This window comes from Equus quagga, chromosome 7 (assembly GCF_021613505.1).
Source record: "Equus quagga isolate Etosha38 chromosome 7, UCLA_HA_Equagga_1.0, whole genome shotgun sequence".
Taxonomy (NCBI): domain Eukaryota; kingdom Metazoa; phylum Chordata; class Mammalia; order Perissodactyla; family Equidae; genus Equus; species Equus quagga.
Window position 1 is genome coordinate 84,460,022 of NC_060273.1, and position 19,806 is coordinate 84,479,827.

Consider the following 19,806-nt stretch of genomic DNA (forward strand, 5'->3'; position numbering starts at 1 on the left):
CCGCAGCGCGAGAACTGCGAAGGAAAGGAATGTTCTCGCGAGACCCCGGATCGGACTCCTTTCCTTTTGAGGCCCCGCCCCTGGTTGCGTACAAACGTACGTCACGTCCAGGCACGAGAACCTGGGAAACGACAGGGAGGCTATAGGACGGTTGGGAGGTGGAGCTGGCCGCTTGAGCCTGCGCACACAGCCCGCCGCAGCGGCTCCCCACGGCGCCAAAGAGCAGGGGAGCGCCTCCCCTTGCAGAAGAAAGTAGGAGAGCAAGCTTGAGGCAGAGTACTGAGGAAGCGCCGTTGCCCTACTTCCGCCGTTTCCCTGTATCGCAAAGAAACTTCCGGGGGTGGTGAAACATCCGCCGCACCTTGGGTTGGGCTTCCAAAATGGGAGTGCGAGCTTAATGTCCAAGTCCGGAAAGCCCTCTCCTGTGCTGCCCTCGGCGTAGGCCGGCCGGTAGAGGACGCGGCCCCGAGCAGAGCCCTGGGTTGGGCTGTGTCCAAGTCAAAGACAGCGCCCTCTCCGGCGGAGGGGAGGAATCCACTCTCAGTCCCACCGCCTTGGTTTTTTTCGTTCAGCCTTGTCGCACCGTTTTCTAAACCACTAATGTCCGTACATCAGACTGAGATGCTTACGGGACTAAGCCTTTTAACCGCCAGCGCATTCCAAGCGCCATCCTGAGCTGGATGCAAGGGACAGAGATAGATAACACGCTGCCTAGGTCCGTTCAGGCAAGCCGGTAAGTGGCAGGATTACATGAAGCTAATGAATCTTAAACTTTAGGGCCCCTCGATTGCACGGGCACCTAGAAGAGCAGGGGGTTGCTGAGAGTTGCAGTGGGGAAGCCAGCTTGCGATCAGAAAGCACTTCTGTGTAATAAGCGTTCCTGATAAATTGCTTAAAGAGATCTCGGAAGAAGGAGAATCTGAATCTCCAAGTCTCCTGTAATTTGTTGTGATTTCTTGTGCTAAATATCTACTTTGTGATACTTGTTTTTAAGGGCCCCCGACAGTGTATAAACTTCAACCGCACAAAACCTGAATCCAACCGGTCACGAGAGTAAACAAGTTAAGAAGGATCCTAGTACAGGGTGGCTAGTGTTACATGAACTGAATGGTGGAGACTAGGCAGACTCCCTAGAAAAGCGAAAGGCTGCTTTCAAGTTGGAAAAAAAACAGCAACAGACTCCTCAACAGTCTGGGTTGAGGAGAACTACAAATTCTGTATTGCTGTAGTGTAAGTCTGGGTTGAAGATCTCAATCCCAGGGCTAGAACGATTAAATTGGACCATTTTATAAAGTGAATGAACAAAGAAGAAAGTAAGTTTTCGCAAATGTCTGCATTTCCTGCTACCTAGGGACGCACCTCAGTCTCCAGGAACGATGCCTAAAGCCCACATTATTTGCTTTAAACTTGCAAATTACCGCACAGTTCCCCACTGGCTAAATCAGACCTGTTTTTGTCTTCAAAAACAAGTACTGAATGCTGGGGGCGGGGGCGGGGGGGGGGGGGGGGTGCGTGTGGAGGCAGCAAGAAAAAGTCTTTGAAAAAAGAGAGCAGGGCAGAACACATACTTATGTACCCATGTTCATAGCAGCATTTTTCATGATAGCCAAAAGGTGGAAACAACTCAAATCCCAAGTGTCCACTGATGCATGAATGGATTTTTAGCATATGGCATATATATACAATGGAGTGTAATGCAGCCTTAAAAAGGAGCAGAATTCCAACACATGCGACAACATGGATGAATCTTGAAAACATTGTGCTAAGTGAAAGAAGCCAGACATGAAAGGACAAATTTTGTATGATTCCCTTTATGTGAGGCACCTAGAATAGGCAAATTCATAGAGCCAAAAAGTAGAATAGTGGTTAGCAGGGGCTTTCAGGTAGGGAGGAGTGGAGAGTTATTGTTTAATGGGTACAAAGTTTCTGTATGGGATGATGAAAAAGTTCTGGAGATGGATAGTGGTGATGGTTGCATAACAAGGTGAATGTTCTTAATGTCACTGATTTGTACACTTAAAAATGGTTAAAAAATGGGCTGGCCCCGTTGCACAGTGGCTAAGTTCACAAGTTCCACTTCCCCGGCCCGGGGTTCGCCGGTTCGGATCCTGTGTCTGGACATGGGCACTGCTTGGCAAGCCATGCTGTGGTGGGCATCCCACATATAAAGTAGAAGAAGATGGGCACCGATGTTAGCTCAAGGCCAGTCTTCCTCAGCACAAAAGAGGAGGATTGGCAGCAGATATTAGCTCAGGGCTAATCTTCCTCAAAAAAAAATGGTTAAAATGATAAATTTTATGTTATGTATATTTTAACACAAAAAAAGTTATGTTGACCTTCACCTTCCTCTCTCTCCTACTTTTCTCCTGCCTAGGGGGATATCACTGACACCAAGTGATGAGGATTTTAGGCTGGTTACTTTTAAAACTGCAGATGAGAAGCAGGCTCCGAGGAGCAGAGTTTGCTTGCCCTTTGTTGGGAGGCATTTACATTTGTGAGGGAAACCCCCATCTGTGGGGATGCCTCCCTCTCTGTGCCAGGAAGAAGGGAGATGACCTTGTCTCTAGAAACTCTTAATCAATGCGAAAGGCAAGAACCTAAGTTGGTTACTGTCTGGCAACCTCATGCAACTGATTTAGGGTGGTGGCTTCTGCCCTTTACTTAATCCGATTTTATTCTTATCTAAAAGTTGTGGGACCGCCCAATGGCCAGACCCTACCTGCACTGATACCATTTTAACTTTTTTACATGTTCTTTCCTTTGTTTTGTAAAGAGATGGCTCACATACCTATGCCTTAAATTTAGCCTTACTCTCCAGCAACGTTGGCAGCAGAAGCGGCAGCAGCAGCTCCTCCTGCCCGTGGGTCCTGTCCCCATGCTATTCCACACTATTCTCTAAATAAAAGAGCACTACTGCCAGATCTTGAGAGTCCAAGAAATCTTTCTTTTGACTCCTCGAGTCACCAACCCTGCATCACCAAGGACAGTATTGGCCTTAATTATGACAAAGAGTCCTGTCTCCATCTGTCTGCTCTGGGTTATTAAGCACTGTGCAAACAGAGGCCACGCTGCCCTAGGCTGAGGTGTCTAATCTACCTAAAGATCACATGTCCGGGTTACAGACTCTGTCTCTGCCTTCCTTCTTGTGGGAGGCCTCCCCAGCCTTTAGCTAAACTGGCACATCTGTAGCTTTTTATGTTCCAGCTGCATACCCACCTGCCTTATTTGCCTTGGCACTGCTTTCAGTTCAAAACACCATTGACCCTTTCAATCTTTTTAATGATTTGTCCTTCTCAAAATAAAACATAACTAACATCAGTCACAGAGAGTACTCATCCTTCTATAAATAGTTTCCTGGATCATCGAACTTATAGCTCAAGAGGCTATTCTGGGATATTTAAATAAATGAAGTCAGAAAAAGTTATTTAAGAATTCTAAAGAATCTAAATTGACAAGTTTCCAAGAATCACAATTGTGAAGCAGTAAAGTTGCCAGAATATTTAATGTTGGAGGCACTGTGGTTGGAGCACAAATTATTTTCATTCAGCAGAGCATCTTGAGTATTTTAGAAGGAGGTCGTTAAATGCCTTTGTCTGGTACAATGATTAAATTTAGTTCTAAGCAATCAGGAAGGTTTTTATGTGTTTGTTTTAAGTATACAGTGTTCAAAGGCTGCCCACCACAAGACAAAAGGTTCTCAGTCAGTTGGGAATTCATAATCTTCTCTGCCAAGTGTCCCACGGAATCCTGTCCTGTGCTCTGGAGCAGTGTCTGCAATTCTTTGCTTCACGAGAAAGCTACAAGCTCAGATCCTGTGTTTCCTGGCCTCCCTGTTATCACAGAGAGTGGACCAGTGCCCTTAGTCAAACCAGCACTCCTTACTTAAACTAATAACTCAATAACAATGGTAGTTACCTGATGTCTAGCTCCTACAGTACATGCCGGATATTGTGCTGAGTAATTTGGATATCATAATCCATTTACTCTTCATAGCAAAGCCATTAGGTAGGTGTTATTTTTCAGGTTTATAGATGAGAAAACTGGGACCCGATGAGCTTAAGGAACTTGTTCAAGGTTACACAGCTTTTAAAACTCTTACTCCAACACTCATCTCCTACAGCTACACCACTGCTTTCTTTAAGCTCATGTTCCTTATAAAGGCTCATTGAAGTAAATATGGGAAACACAAAGAGTAAGAGAAATAATTCACCTAGAGTCATTCACTGTTGACATTTTGGAATACTTTCCTTCCTTTCAGTATTTTTGTTATATCTGATGGTTGAATTTGGTTATGTCTTTTTTAACATTGGGTTAAACAAGCCTTTCCCAAACTGTGTTCCACAGGACAATGTTCCATGAGATATTAATAGGTTACTATCACCATTTTAAAGGCTCTGAGAAGTCCTATAGGAAATTTGTTTAACTTTGTTCAATCATAAATACAAGTATAAATGTAAGAAGTACTGGTTAGGGAGTAGTAGAGCACAATTTAGTCTGCTTTTTCCCCCTCAAGCATTTTTCTAATCACAATGCTCTTCTGATATAAAAACTACCATTACAGTTCACTTATAACTCCAAATTGGCTGAAATCCTAGCGTCCTTCCTCACTGTCTATCAAACTGCTTACATAGTAGCACTATGATCTCATTCTGAGGTCCTTCCTCAAGCCCCACATTTTTGCCCTTATTCGGGCTGATTACACTTACACATATGGCTTGCAGTATGGTTATCAGTCCCAGCCCTTTCCCTCTTTATAATCTTAAAATGCTACATGAACTTGGCAGAGATTTCTCCAGGCCACACAAGCTGATATGATCATGAAAATTTAACCCCTTCATTGAGATCCCTTGATCACCAATAATTTTCCTGGCCTGACTCACAACCTTCTTATCCGGCTCCACCCTCTCCTCAACCAGCCCCAGGCTCAGGCTTCTTCCACCTCTAGCAGCTGACATTCCAACTCCACCCCAAAGTCCTGCCTGTTGGTCTGGTCTGCTGAGAGCATAAGCGTAACTGACCTGCTCCGCCCAGCTCTGCTCAGGCTTGTCCTGTTCCTGAGTATAGAGGGACCCCCCCCCCAGGGGCTATCCTGCCCTAGTAGCAGGTGCCATCATCTTTCTACAAATTACAAAATTTTCTTTACCGTCTTTTAACTGTCAAATTCATCACAACTTGTATTCTGTGCTGAGTTTCTTTTCAGTTGAATACAGCTCGTTTGTCTCAGGACAGAATGTTCTTTACTTTGTGCTCTACAACTCAAAAACAGTGATTTTAGGGGCTGGCTCCATGGCCGAGTGGTTGGGTTTGTGCACTCTGCTTCAGCGACCCCGGGGTTTCGCCGGTTCGAATCCTGGGCACGGACATGGCACCACTCATCGGGCCATGCTGAGGCAGCATTCCACGTACCACAACTAGAAGGACCCACAACTAAAATACATATACAGCTATGTACTGGAGGGCTTTGGGGAGAAAAAGGAAAAAAATAAAATCTTTAAAAAAAAAACAGTGATTTTAAAAGGCCCTGTATCCTCTGATAATAATTCACTTTTCAGTGTTCCTGATTAAAGAGGAATCTGAGTATGAATATTTGTAATTTGATAAAGAATCAGTGTTACTATGAACAGAGTTGCTATGAACAAGTTCATGTGGCCTTCTGCCCATACATTGCTTCACAACCAAAGGAGGACCATTTATTTTCTTGTTGACATGTAGTTAATGTTCAAATGCAATGTGAGTTCAAAATCTAAATATATCACAGACGATTACAGTTTGACACTTGAATGCCAGCAGTGCAAGCCCTAACTCAGAGGAGAGTGACTAACATATTTTCCTAGCAATAGCACAGGAATCCATCCCTATGGCCAAAGGCAGCAACAGCAGCAACAAGCAGGCTGAAACAAGAGAGGAAATGATTTGAGCTCACAGGAAGCATCAGTTTCTCTTCCAGATAAGACAAAGACAAGACTGGAAAAGGTGGCCAAAAGAAGCTTCCACTATGGAGACATTACATAACAAAAAGCATGATAAGAACTGTATGTATTCCTGAAATGCTTTAAAAGAACGAAGTACTCAGCAGAGAGTAGAAATGTGGTTATAAGTCATTTTTCAAGACTGGATGACTGGCCCTTTAAGAATACTATTTAGTCTGGGGCTGGCCGGTGTCTCAGCCCTTAAGTGTGCACGTTCCACTTCGGTGGCCTGGTGTTCACGGGTTCGGATCCTGGGTGCCGACATGGCACTGCTTGGCAAGCCATGCTGTGGAAGGTGTCCCACATATAAAGTGGAGGAAGATGGGCACCGATGTTAGCTCCAGGCCAGTCTTCCTGAGCAAAAAGAGGAAGATTGGTGGCAGATGTTAGTTCAGGGCTAATCTTCCTCAAAAAAAAAAAAAAAATACTATTTGGTCAATTAAACATGGATGTATTTTGTGCCATTTCCACTAAAGACAAAAGTTTATTTCTGAAGAAAGAGAAGTGAAGTGACCCTAGATTCCAGCTGAATACCCTGTCTGCCTTCAGCATCCAACACCAGAGAGCAGAGCTTGGGATATCTTTTCTTGTTCCAATAGTATTAGCACATACTCGGAGTAGTCAGGAAGAAGTCACACATTCATCTTTGGCATGTCTATCTTACCCCTAAATGAGATCCAGGGGCCCAAGAATGCCCCACCTGCCCTAAAGGATCTCCTCCAGTCCTTGAGAATGTCAGCGGAGTGCCTAAAATGCCTCCATCAGGGCTTCTCTCTAATGCTCTTTGTTAGGGCTTCTCTAAAAGTAAAACCCCCTTCCAAAGTGGGGGGAACACAGCAACAATCTGGCATCTCCATCTCATCTGTAAATGAGCAGAAAGTATAACCATGTGATTGAGAGGAAGTTCATAAATGAGCTCCCCCACTCCACCCCCGCAACACAGACAGACACACACACACACACAAACATGCCACTCAGCATTTACTTTCAAGTTCCTTAGGTGACTCTCTTCCTCTAGGATTTTCAATGGCATTTCCTAAAGCATGCAACACATTTTCACTGCAACATTTGAGAGTTGCTGCTACTCGTGCAGCAAAGCTGGCCACTTGTCCCTCCACTGTGAGGAGCAGCTCTCTTGACTAAAGGTGTGGTTGCTAGCATCAGAGCCGTCCTGTCAGAACTGCAAGAGGAAAGAGGAAACACAGTGTAATGAAGCAGTAATAATTACAGCTGTGATACTGGTAACTGAAAAGACACAGACAAATGAAAATAAACGTCCAGAAACAAACCGAAGTATGAGAATTTAGTATATGATACTAAATTCAAATAATTTCAAACTAGTGAGAGAAGAGTTGATGTTGGGACTTTAGGTAACCACTTGGGAAAAAAATTTAAATCCCTGCCTCAAACCACATGCAAGAATATATTCCTGATAAATATTTATAAGTTTACAAATAAAAACCTTTCACAAAATTATAAAAACAAAGCCATATAATTACCGGAAAATAAAGGTGAATATATACATATATATTTCTGCAAACACACACACATATAGTGAACTTTTGTAAACATAACACCAAAAGACAAAAAGAGTGAAAGCAAAGATAGAAAAATGAATGCAAAAAAGACCATAACCAAAATGAAGGGCAATAAATACAGAGTTAAGAAAAATTACCCAAAATTTGGAGATAAGACAAAAAGATTACTGCTTGCTATTTCAATATCATACTAAAACATTGTCTAACAAGCCCACCTAAGGGCCATTATGATTCTTTAGGAAAATATAACTTTGTTTGACTTGCCATTTTCTATTGATTAGGGCCTATACTCTGTAAAACTAGATGTTAACATATAGAAGATTGATAAGTTGCAAATGGTTTTTGCATGGGAGAGATGCAAATGATTTCTGTCTGGTAGAAAACATATTCCCAAAAATTATGCTTTTATTGCTCTGTAGAACAATAACAAGTTTTGTATTTAATTTAGCAATCTAATTTCAGCATACTTTCTTTCATTTCAGTCTCAAGTTCTCTGTTGAATAAGGTGGTCCCCTCAGTGATGAGTTAAATAAATCACTGACATGTCTCATATATATTTGTATGTTTTTAACTTTTAAAAAATTATACTTTGTCCTAAAAATGTTAAATACAGTATTACCATATGATCCAGCAATTGCACTCCTAGGTATATACCTGAAAGAATTGAAAGCAAAGATTCAAATAGGTACTTGTATACCAATGTTTATAGCAGCATTATTCACTATAGCCAAAATGTGGAAACAAGCCAACTGTCCATCAACAGATTGAATGGGTAAACAAAATGTGGTATATACATACAATGGAATATTATTCAGCCAAAAAAAGGATGAAATTTTGACACATGCTACAATATGAATAAACCTTGAAAACATTATGTTAAATGACATAAGCCAGACACAAAAGGATAGTGTATGATTCCACATATACGAGGCACCTAGAATAAACAAATTCATAGAACATAGAATAGAGGTTACCAGGAGCTATGGGGAGGGGTGAGTCTGAAGTTTTTTTCAATGGGTACGGAGTTTCTATTTGGGATTGTGAAAAAGTTCTGGAAATGGATAGTGGTGATGGTTGCACAACATTGTGAATATACTTAATGCCACTCTATTGTACACTTAAAAATGATTAAAATGATAAATTTTGTTATGTATATTTTACCACAATAAAAACATTTATTCTTTGACAACAGCTTGGGAAAAATATTACTAATATATATAACACCAAAGAGATGATATTCTTGATATATACATAGTTGTCATTAAGTCAATCAGAAAAAAAAAATGGACTAACGATTAGAAGTTCACTAAAGAATAAATACAAATGGCAAATAAACATATAATGTTCAACCTGACTCAGAATTTTGTGTGCGTGCACGTGTGTGAGGAAGATTGGCCCTGAGCTATCATCTGTTGCCAGTCTTCCTCTTTTTGCTTGAGGAAGATTGTTGCTGAGCTAGCATCTGTGCCAGTCTTCCTCTGTTTTTTGCATGTGGGACACCACCACAGCATGGCTTGATGAGCAATGTGTAGATCTGCACCCGGGATCCAAACCCACACACCCTGGGCCACAAAGCAGAGCTCACAAACTTAACCACTATGCCACTGGGCCAGCCCCTTCACTTGGGATTTTTTTAAATGCTAATTAAAACAATAATGAAATTCCATTTTCTCATACCATATTGGAAAAAAATAAAGCAGATTACAATACCCAGTACTGGCAAAGGAATAAAGGAAACCATGACCAGGTTCAGTCTTCCTAGAGAGTATTTTGGGAAAAGTGTGCATACTCTGTGACAATAGTTTTACTTCAAGGAATATATCCTTAAAAAATGACAGGCAAGGGGCTAGCCCCATGGCATAGTGGTTAAGTTCAGCACACTCCGCTTCTGTGGCCCAGGTTCATGGGTTCGGGTCCCAGGCACCAATCTACACCACTCATCAGACACACTGGCAGCAAACCAAATATAAAGTAGAGAAGGATTGGCACAGACGTTAGCTCAGGGCTAATCTTCCTCAGCAAAAAAAAAAGACAGGGAAGTGTGCTTCCCATGTGTATACAAGAGAGGACGTATAGTAGATTGCTTAAGGCTCTGCAGCCCTACAACCTGGGCTTGAATACCAGTTCCACCAGGTATTGCTTGAGTGACTTTAGGCAAGTGGCTTAATAGTGTGTAAGCCTCAGTTTCCTCGCCTGAAAAATGGGAGAAATACTGTAATAGGACCTACCTCATAGGATCAATGTAACAACGAAATAAGATAGTTAATATAAAATGTATGTTGCCTGACACACAGCAATAGCTCAAGTGTTAGAGATAGTTGTTATTATTGTAGCTCTAACTGGATATTGCGTGAGATTTTGAGATTTTTCCCAGTTGTCCCAGAATTGGTGATTAGGACCCACAGGTGAGAACAAAAAAGTGCTAACTAACCCACACCCTTAAGAAAATTGCCAGTAATTGGAGCCAGCCAACTCCCCCAAGAGAGTAGGCAGAAACAGTCTAGCGTTTCCAGCCTCCTCCCCGCTTGACCTACCCCAACCCTCCATCTCTGTAGGAGAAGTGGGGAGGAGTGAAAGGGAGATGGTGATTTGCTTTGTGGGGAGTACAGAATTACTTCATCCTGAGAAGAGATTTCCTCCTCCCAGTAGGAGAGGGGTGGAAGGTGCTGTCTCTCAGGGGAAGACAAGTGAGAAGGGAAGCTCTTGTAAAGCCTAGAGAGAGATGCATGCAAGGAGGGGAGATCTCCATTGTATGCCTTAGTTAGCCATCTGCTGAGGCTGAGGGCCTGTGCTTGCCAGTTTTCTCCTTTGAACAAAGGAGGGACAAATATAAACAAAGGAGAAGAACACTGGAGAGAGCTGGCTATAAAGTACTAATAGAGGAAAGTAGTCTGGTGTGACAAAGGAATATATATTTCCCAGGGATCCACTGTACATTGAAATAGGTAGCTAAACCTGGAGTGTCTCACCAGACCCTACCCCAGCAGGCTGCTGGGTAGGAGAGGGGACCCCTGAAAGTAAAGGCAGCAGTTGAGAAGGAATGGTCAAGCTGGAGCTGGGATCTCCCTCATCAGGGAACTGTGGAGTGGGAGGTCCAGAGGGTCCCTCCAAAGACACCTATACTGGACACCTGCCACACAGTGGAAATTAACACAGAGGCCCCTCAGCATAAACGAGAGAAGCAGGGACAACCAACAAAGAGAGCATTGCAGACACACTCAGGCTAGTATGAAAGCTTTTGAGTTGAGATTTCTGTTACTTCTAGCAAAAAGTATCTTAATATATTTCTTTCTCTGTAGACCAGATTTCCCTCTCCACATACTGGCTGCCCCTCAGCTTAGAATGTACATGCTTTAAGCGAAGCCCTACACAGGGATGAAAACTGAAGAACTTCAGTTCTAATATAAAATTCCCAGGTAAGAGACCTTAATTGATCCAACTTGTTTGGTAAGTGTATAGCTGGAAATATAGGGTCGCTAACACTCAGTCTCAGAGGACCATCGTGAGCTGGAAAGACATCCCAAAAGATGTCTCACAGTGTTGATAAAGTGAGAGAAAATGTTGTGCCCCAGAATCCTTGAGAGCTGAGGAATTGCAGATAGGCTTGGGTGGGCTTTGAAATAAACATTATATATAGGGGGCGAAGAGGTTTATTTACTATACCTCACCTTCCGGAGAGTTTCATGAGGTGATGTGTAGGGATTGTAAGGTTTTGGAAGGGGTCTTAATCTGAGAGGAAATGAGGGAGGTCATTGATTGCCAGAGAGAGGGAGAGAGGGGTCATGTCATCTACAATGTGACTAACCTCTGCTGCAGCCAATAGATCTTCAATCAAATCAAGAGATGCTGCTATTATCAGATTTCTGGTGGGCACCTGCAAGAAGGATGCAGCTTCACATCCAGGTATGACCTGGGGCAGGAACAAAGACAGAGAAGCCGAAGAGGAATTACACCACTAAAAGTGTAGAGTCGTCTTTGAATTACCCCAGACCCTGGATGTTGGAGCCAAGTTTACCCAATTCTCTAAGAATACTGAAGCCCCTAGGTGGTATCTGGGTTACAATTTTAATGGCAAAAGAAAAGGAAACCACAAAGATTTCATCAACAGCAACAGCAGCCTGATTAAACAACCTGTGATTAACTTAAATCCGACTAACTACAAGTTGGAATCCTAATCCTTCACAGATTAGGGTTTCTTTGCTCTGTTTCCCTATCTGCAGTTGGCCTGGTGAAATGGAAAGGTGAGGAGTTTTAAAACTCTTAAGTGTTCTTTAGACTCTAAGAATTCCAGCCTATATTTGCTTCTTGGGGCACCAGCTGATCCAAGAAGTCAAATTTCCTGGGAACCTTAGTACATTGAGCTGCTTTTGTTGTTGTTGTTGAGGAAGATTGGCCCTGAGCTAACATCTGTTGCCAATCTTCCTCTTTTTGCTTGAGGAAGATTTGCCCTGAACGAACATCTGTGCCAGTCTGCCCCTATTTTGTATGTGGGACGCCACCACAACATGGCCGACAAGTGGTGTATGTCCGCGCCTGGGATTCGAACCCGCAAACCTGGGCCATGGAAGCAGAGCACATGAAATTAACCACTACACCAAGGGGCTGACCCTTTATGGGCTGTTTTCTTGCCATACTGATTCATATACCTTGAGGCCTTAAAGCAATTAGGTGGTGGGAGCAGGGATTTCTGTGCTTTCTAGCCCACATTAAGCCAAATTTGGCCTCGAGGTAGAATGGGAAGGTGGTAAGTACCTTGAAAAAAATTTTCAAAAATAGAATGTAACTTAAGTAGAGAGAGAGACGGGTCATGTCACAACTTTAAATATTACTGAAGCCTATTTGTTGTTTGAATTTTATAGCATTAAGATTGGAAGTAGCTGGGTCAGCCCCGTGGCCAAGTGGTTAAGTTTGTGCACTCCGCTTTGATAGCCCAGGGTTTTGCTGATTCGGATCCTGCATGCGGACATGGCATGGCTCATCGGGCCATACTGAGGCAGCATCCCACATGCCACAAATAGAAGGACTCACAACTAAAAATACACAACTATGTACCAGGGGGCTTTGGGGAGAAAAAGGAAAAATAAACTCTTAAAAAAAAAAAAAGATTGGAAGGAGGGAGAGGCAATTTTTCTAAAGAAGGAAACATGGGATATCATGTGAGACTCTGGACTGTTTAAATATCTAGAACAAGGATTCATGGTGATTTACTAGTATGGTTATTACAGTGCCACTATTTAACTTTGAACAAAGGTTTGTGTCTTCTGCTTTAAGGAAAAGTTTTCAAATTTAGTTCCATGGGAATTAAATTGTGACAGTTTGCCCACTGTGGAGCTATTTTCTTTATGTGCCCAGTACCCCTTCTCTTCACCACTCTGACAAAAGGGGTGGGCATAACCCAGGCTGAATCTTTCACGGCACCTCCTCCCACTGGGCCACAAAGATTGAACCAGAGATAGGCAGCTATCGGCTGTCGCTCTTCTCAGGGATGCCTCACCTGCAGCTGGTAGAGAACATTCTTTCTCTCTTCTCTGTCTTGACAGTATTGAACTTTACCTAAACCCTGTGTTCCTGGAAATCTGAGATGGTTGAGAAATTCCCCCCACCCTTTCAAGTTCAGCTTACTGCAAAGAACCACTCTTCCTTGTGTGACATAGATAAGACTCACAGATGACTCCTTTATTTACCTGTGACACAGACACAGAGACTCGAAATTCCCATTCATTGTCTCATCCATGATTATCTGAACTGTCTGTCCCCCTGAAACTAGCCAGACACAAACACTTCCTGCTCAAGCTGACTGACTGAGACACCCTGATTACAACAACAATTCCAAATGTAAAATCACTGCACCTATAAGTTGTCTACTCCTCTGTATAAAAGTCTCCAGACAAAACTACCCTGCTGAGACACTGTGATCTTCAGATCTGGGATGCTCTCCCTATTGCAATAGCCTGTATAAAACCAGTTTGCTTATTAGTTTGGTTTGTGTCTTTGACAGGGTGTGGAATTGTAAGGATGTCTTCCCAAGGCTCCAGTGGCCATATTCCCAGCCATAGAGAGAGGTCTGAGGGACTGAGGCTACTAGTCAGAGGGAAGTAGAGACTTGCTTGTCTCGCAAAGCCATCACAACCCTGATGGTGGGCCTAGCTGCCTAGAGCTGCCATGCTCTGGCATCTACCAGTGTCTGTCCCTTAAATCCCCTTAGTTATAAGGGTTATTTTGATTTTGATTTCTGTCACTTGCAACCTGAGTAGCCCTGACTAATAAATCCACCACATTTAAAACTCACCTTGCAAGCCTGGTAAGTATCTTCATGTAAAAATGCTCTGGATCAGGGGCCAGCCTGGTGGTGCAGCGGTTAAGTTTGCGTGTTCTGCTTCAGTGGCCTGGGGTTCACCAGTTTGGATCCCTGGTGCGGACCTATGCACCACTTGTCAAGCCATGCTATGGCAGGCATCCCACATATCGGAAAATGGTCACAGATGTTAGCGTTCCTCAGCAAAGGAAAAAAAGGAGGATTGGTAGCAGATGTTAGCTCAGGGCTAATCTTCCTCAAAAAAAAAAAAATGCTGGGGATTTAGTTCACCTTGAGGATTTATCAACGATAAAAAGCCCTTCACATGGATGTTAACTAGATTTATTATAGTGATCATTTCGCAATATATACAAAATATACAAATACTGAATCATTATATTGTACACCTGAAAGTAATATAATGTGATATGTCAATTGTACCTCCAAAAAAAAAAGCCTTTCATGACATTTATTTTTAAATGGTTTCATGAAACGTCACTGAAGAAAATGGAAAAGAAACAGAATAGTTAGTATTTTTTAAATGCAGAGACAGAGCGTGAATGTTTTGTCACAAAAATAATCCTGGTCCCATGTGTAATGAATGGAAAGGTATGTTACCTAAAGTGGACAAGATTTACAGATGCTGGTAATAATTGGAAATTTGAGGGAAATCTTAACAATGTCCAGAGTCAATTCAAATTTTACCAAATTCTCAAAAGACTGACACCAGATGGTGCAAAAGAAAGTCTTTACAGCAAATTTACTGATAGCAAGTACAAGAAGAGGATCTGTTGACAACTCCAGAGCCTGTCTTGAACATGAACTGGTGCTATACAAGTGCTTCTTACAGACAGGCAAGCTTCCCAACCCGGAAGTGCTCTTAGGCTGTAAGTGCTTTTTGTGGAGAAGGGTTATCTTGCCATTTTTCTTCATAAAACACACGACGTAAACTGAATCTTGCTTTAGTATTTTTCCACTTGGCATTCTAGCGAAAAATGAGTTGAGGTATATGTTTTGAAGTAGTTTGGAGAGTTTGGGGTTTTGCACTAGCAGCACTGGTCACTCGGAAAAAAATTAAGCTTTTTTCAGTTGTTTTATCTATCACAGAAAAGAGCATTTGATACTATAAAATATTACTTGCTTCATACTTTTTAAACCTTAAGATATATTTTCATAGATGTTACCAAATTTTTACAAATGTTTAATCCATATACACCTAAGGACCTAAGGTAAATTTTGTGTTTTTCTGTAGTTCCTCCATTCACCAAAGGTAAAACTTTAAAAGCCAGAAACTGGGCCGGCCTGGTGGTGCAGCAGTTAAGTGTACACGTTCCGCTTCTCGGTGGCCCCGGGTTCACCAGTTGGATCCCAGGTGCAGACATGACACCGCTCGGCATGCCATGCTGTGGTAGGCGTCCCACATGTAAAGTAGGGGAAGATGGGCACGGATGTTAGCTCAGGGCCAGTCTTCCTCAGCAAAAAGAGGAGGATTGGCAGCAGATGTTAGCTCAGGGCTAATCTTCCTCAAAGGAAAAAAAAAAAGTCAAGGGGCCAGCCCAGTGGCGCAGCAGTTAAGTTCGCATGTTCCACTTCTCGCTGGCCTGGGGTTCGCTGGTTCAGATCCCGAGTGCGGACATGGCACCGCTTGGCACGCCATGCTGTGGTAGGCGTCCTACATATAAAGTAGAGGAAGATGGGCACAATGTTAGCTCAGGGCCAGGCTTCCTCAGCAAAAAGAGGAGGACTGGCAGTAGTTAGCTCAGGGCTAATCTTCCTCAAAAAAAAAAAAAGTCAAAAACTTACGAAATAATTTTGTCTAGACTGAATAGAAAAGGTGAGTGTATGTGAAACTCAAATTTTCAAAAAATAAATATATTCTACAGGGAAAGTAATACCTTTTCTAGGTGCTAATCACAGTTATAAAGAACTATCAGAATTCGAGATATAAGAGAGCATCCTCCCCCTAAGGGCCAAGAAATGGGGTTGGGAGTGGTGCGGAACTGGGAAATACAAAAAGCCGACACCTCCATCCCATTCCAGATGGACCACTGTGGTGGTCGAACTCTCACTGCTCATGTCTCTTGTGCAGCATTTGCATTGTGATGTGTCAAATCACTGAGAGAATATTCTGTCTTGATCGAGTGGTGGGTGCATCTTTTGTGGTTACACAGTTGTATACGTATGTCAAAATTCATCAAACTATACAGTTAAAATCTCTGCATTTTATTGTATATAAATTATACCTCAACTTTAAAAAATATTACATATAAATGACATAGCACAGTCTGACCCTCAATAAATGTAGTTGCTAAAACAAACAAAATCACTGAGAAGCAAAGATCTACTAATGCTGCTTCGGACAATTTAAAATTTCCCAGATAAATATTGTCTGTGGTATTTTAAAATGTGTTATAATTAGTTAAGGTTCAGTTATGGATATAAGACGTATCTACATTTCTCAAAAGAGAACCTCAAACATCTCCTATAAATAGTGGATGGTAATAAGCATTATTTTTTTAATCTCTATTTTCAAGTTTTTCCATAATGAAAATGGATTACTTGTGTTAAAAAAGAAGGGAGGGGGGTGTTTCCAAACTATTAAACTCAAACTAGAAAAAAGTCATTTTAGCCTCGGGATCCACATCACAGGGAAGGTGCAGTGGAGGGGTGGGCAGCCAGAGAGGTGCGATGAATGGGGATATGTCTGGAAGAAATATTAGAACATCATTCTGAATTTCACATGAACTTTAATAGAACAATCATCATCTGTGTGACTTGGCAACTAAAATGTTTGGATTTAGAGCACAGACGTTTATCATCCTCACCAAAAAAGGGAGTGAGAAAGAGAGCCGAGATGGGGATTTTCATTTCAGCTAGTTTTCTCTGCATGTGCTATATGACATTTCTAAATGTTTGGCCACATGGAGGCCTTTGCAAAACACTGTGCTACCTCTCTAGCTGTATCAGATATGAAAAATTTACATAGAAAGAGCTTGTGGAAAGGTCCTGTCACAGGATATAATGCACATCTTTTGTATTTTCTGCTCATCATTCATCATTCCTTAGGTAGTCCTATAATCTTCCTCATTCTAGTGGGCTGCTAATTGTGAGATCTTACCCCAGACTAGAGGGATGGGCATATCTCAATAAGAAGTCAAGCAAACTCTTACCAGGAGCTTTATTGTTGAGATGAGGCACACAGGTACCACAGGGAGTTGGACCTGGTCATCTGCTGGCAGTAACCTAAAGAAGTAACACACAAGTTCCCAGGACTAAGATCTGGACTTTCCTGGTTCAAGACCTTCTCAAGGCTGGGTGTGCAATTCTTCCTTCTGCACTATGAGCTAGCCAATAAACTGCCAATAAATTCTTTGTTTAGCCAAAGTTTTGTTTTCTATTTCTTGCAACTGAATCCTAAATGATATAAGGGAAGTGGTCCTATATATCTCAAAATAAAACTGGCTGGGGTAGGGGGGTAGGTGTGTAATGGAAAACCTCAGGGCTGTGGGCCTTGGATAAATCACTTAACATGTCTGAGTCTCAGTCCTTTCATTTGTAAAATGGGGATAAACCTTACCTCTGGTGATAAAGTCAAGGATCCTTTTGGGGACAAGATACATAAACCCAACTTGAACTATCTTAATCACAAAAGAGATTTACTGAAGGGAAATTATGATAATCCAAGGAATCGAAGGAGAAGACAATCAAGTATAGGTAGGTCTTTTTCTCTCTGTCTCTCATCTCTGCTTCTCTCAGCATGTCAACTTCCTTCTCTCCTACTGCAAAGAAGTTTAAGTTACCAGAGAGGGAACCTGCAAATCTTGGACTCACAACCACACAGATTTGTGGTTACTTCATGAAGCTATGTCACAGCAAAGTGTTGCATCAAGGTGCAAGGACTCTGAGGAGCCCAAGCAGCTGTGTCTGAAGATAAGAGAATGTGACATAACTTTTGAGTATTTCATTTTCAAGCCTTCTTGGAAAGTGGAAATAATTGAGGAAGGCAGCTCTCACCCCATGCCAGGGAGCTTCAGGCTCCACTCTCACCCCTAAGCCCAGAGGTGGATGGAAGAGCCGTGCTTTTTTCATTTGGAGAACCAGAGCCTCATCCCCACAGAGGCCCAAAGGCACTTCTGCCATTTCCCTTGCATGGCCACTCCTTTTTACAAAAGAAATGGTCTCCCTGCTCTGAAGCGCTCTTTTATTTAGCCAAGGTAGTCAAAGTCTCTTATCCTACTGGAAGGAGAAGAACTCTTTTTTTGTTTGCAAAGACACATGAAGGAAAAACCCCACAATTGATTTTGCACCAGGATACAATTTTACAACACTGAAGTGTCCTCAATAGTTACAATAACTAGTTTTAAGACATAATGAAAGGGTAGAAAACTTAAAAAAAAAGTGTTTTTTTTTTACGCAATAGCCACCAATCTTCAGGGAAAAGTTGATTCTGTTTTCCAGGAAAAGTGGGAGGGTCCGTCCTCTCCCCTTTCTGATCCTGCTAGAGCTAGTTTGCATTGCTCTCAGTCTCCCAATATCTTGTGAAAACACTTTCACCAACTTCTGGTGCAGGACGAGCTACATAAAGTATAGGGCTCAGTGCAAAATTAAAATGCAGGACTACCTGTTCCAAAGTTATTAAGAATTTCAAGACAGCAATAACGGAGCATTCAACCAAACGTGGGACTTTTTAAAGCATGGGCTCTATGAACTGCATAGTTTGCCTGACCTCGAAGAGGGCCCCATCTGTGCTCAGCTCTCTAACCACAGGTGCTCATGAACAGGCCAGGGTCAGGGCAGGAAACAACCATCCTGACCAAACGTAACCCAGTCTAGAGAGATGCAGCTCCCTCTCCAACACATGCCTTTTACATCCCTCCCTCCTTCAGTTCTTTGAGATATCTTACGTAACTGGAAGACACTTGGGGAAGGTTTTCCTAGAATAAAGGTATAGTCTGCTTAAAGACTAGTAAAGTGTTCATTCTTGCCATATAGAAATTACTTGCAGCTTTCACAAGAGTTTTTAATTTTGTCAGCTTCTACTCACTAAGGTATACAAAACTTAGCATCTAAACGTTAGCCTGGGCCCTCTGGACAAAGCTGAAGGTCCCACAAGCCCATGGGCATCAACGGGAAACAACTATATTGACTTGGTCTTGCACTGAAAAAGCAAGTTATTATGGTATTTTGTGTGTCTGGCCCCTATGTTGAACTCTCTAGGACCTTTTAATGAATTCTTTAGGGTTTCCAGGTGTATAACCAAATCATCACAAATAATGTCATTTGTTTCCTCTTTTCAATTCATTATATCTCGTTCTGTCTCTTGCCTTTTCACATTTGCTACAATGCAGTTTCTTTTAAAATTAGTTCACAAATAAATCAATATTTTTTGAGAAACTTGAAAATTTGAGAATAAAGCTATCTAGGGAAATAAATATCTAGGAGCAATAAAGAAAACTGAGGAAAAAGAAAGATTACTTAGGAGGGACTTGCCTTAACAAATATCAAAATATCCTATAAAACCATGGAAATTAAAACTGTGAAACAAATACTGGCACAAATTGATCTTTGGAAGAAAACAGAATGTCCAAACAAACTAAATTTGTACATATTTGGTACATGATAGAGTGGCATTTCAAATCAGTAGAGAAATGATAGATTATTTAGTAAATGGTATTTCAAAAACTAAAAATTAGGAGTAAGAATATAACCATAACTGTAATTAAAGAATTACAGAGCCAGCCCTGATGCCCTAGTGGTTAAAATTTGGCATGCTCCACTTCAGCAGCCATGGTTTGGTTCCCAGGGACAGAACCACACCACTTGTCTGTCAGTAGCCATGCTGTGGTGGCAGCTCACATAGAAGAACCAGAAGGACTTACAACTAGAATATACAACTGCATTCTGGCCCCTTGGGGGGAAAAAATTACAAGAAAATATTTTAATAACCAGGGATATAAAAGGCCATTGTAAGCATGAGCCAAATCTAAAACCCCATAAAGAAAAA

General features: G+C 42.0%; 1 long non-coding RNA gene across 1 annotated transcript; it reads left to right on the forward strand.

Moving 5' to 3' along the window:
• The first annotated feature begins 46 nt into the window (after window positions 1–46).
• Window positions 47–12,506, forward strand: LOC124243087 (uncharacterized). Its single transcript, XR_006889590.1, has 3 exons — window positions 47–733; window positions 10,807–10,923; window positions 11,324–12,506. It is a non-coding gene; the product is annotated as an uncharacterized LOC124243087 (long non-coding RNA).
• The last annotated feature ends 7,300 nt before the right edge of the window (window positions 12,507–19,806 follow it).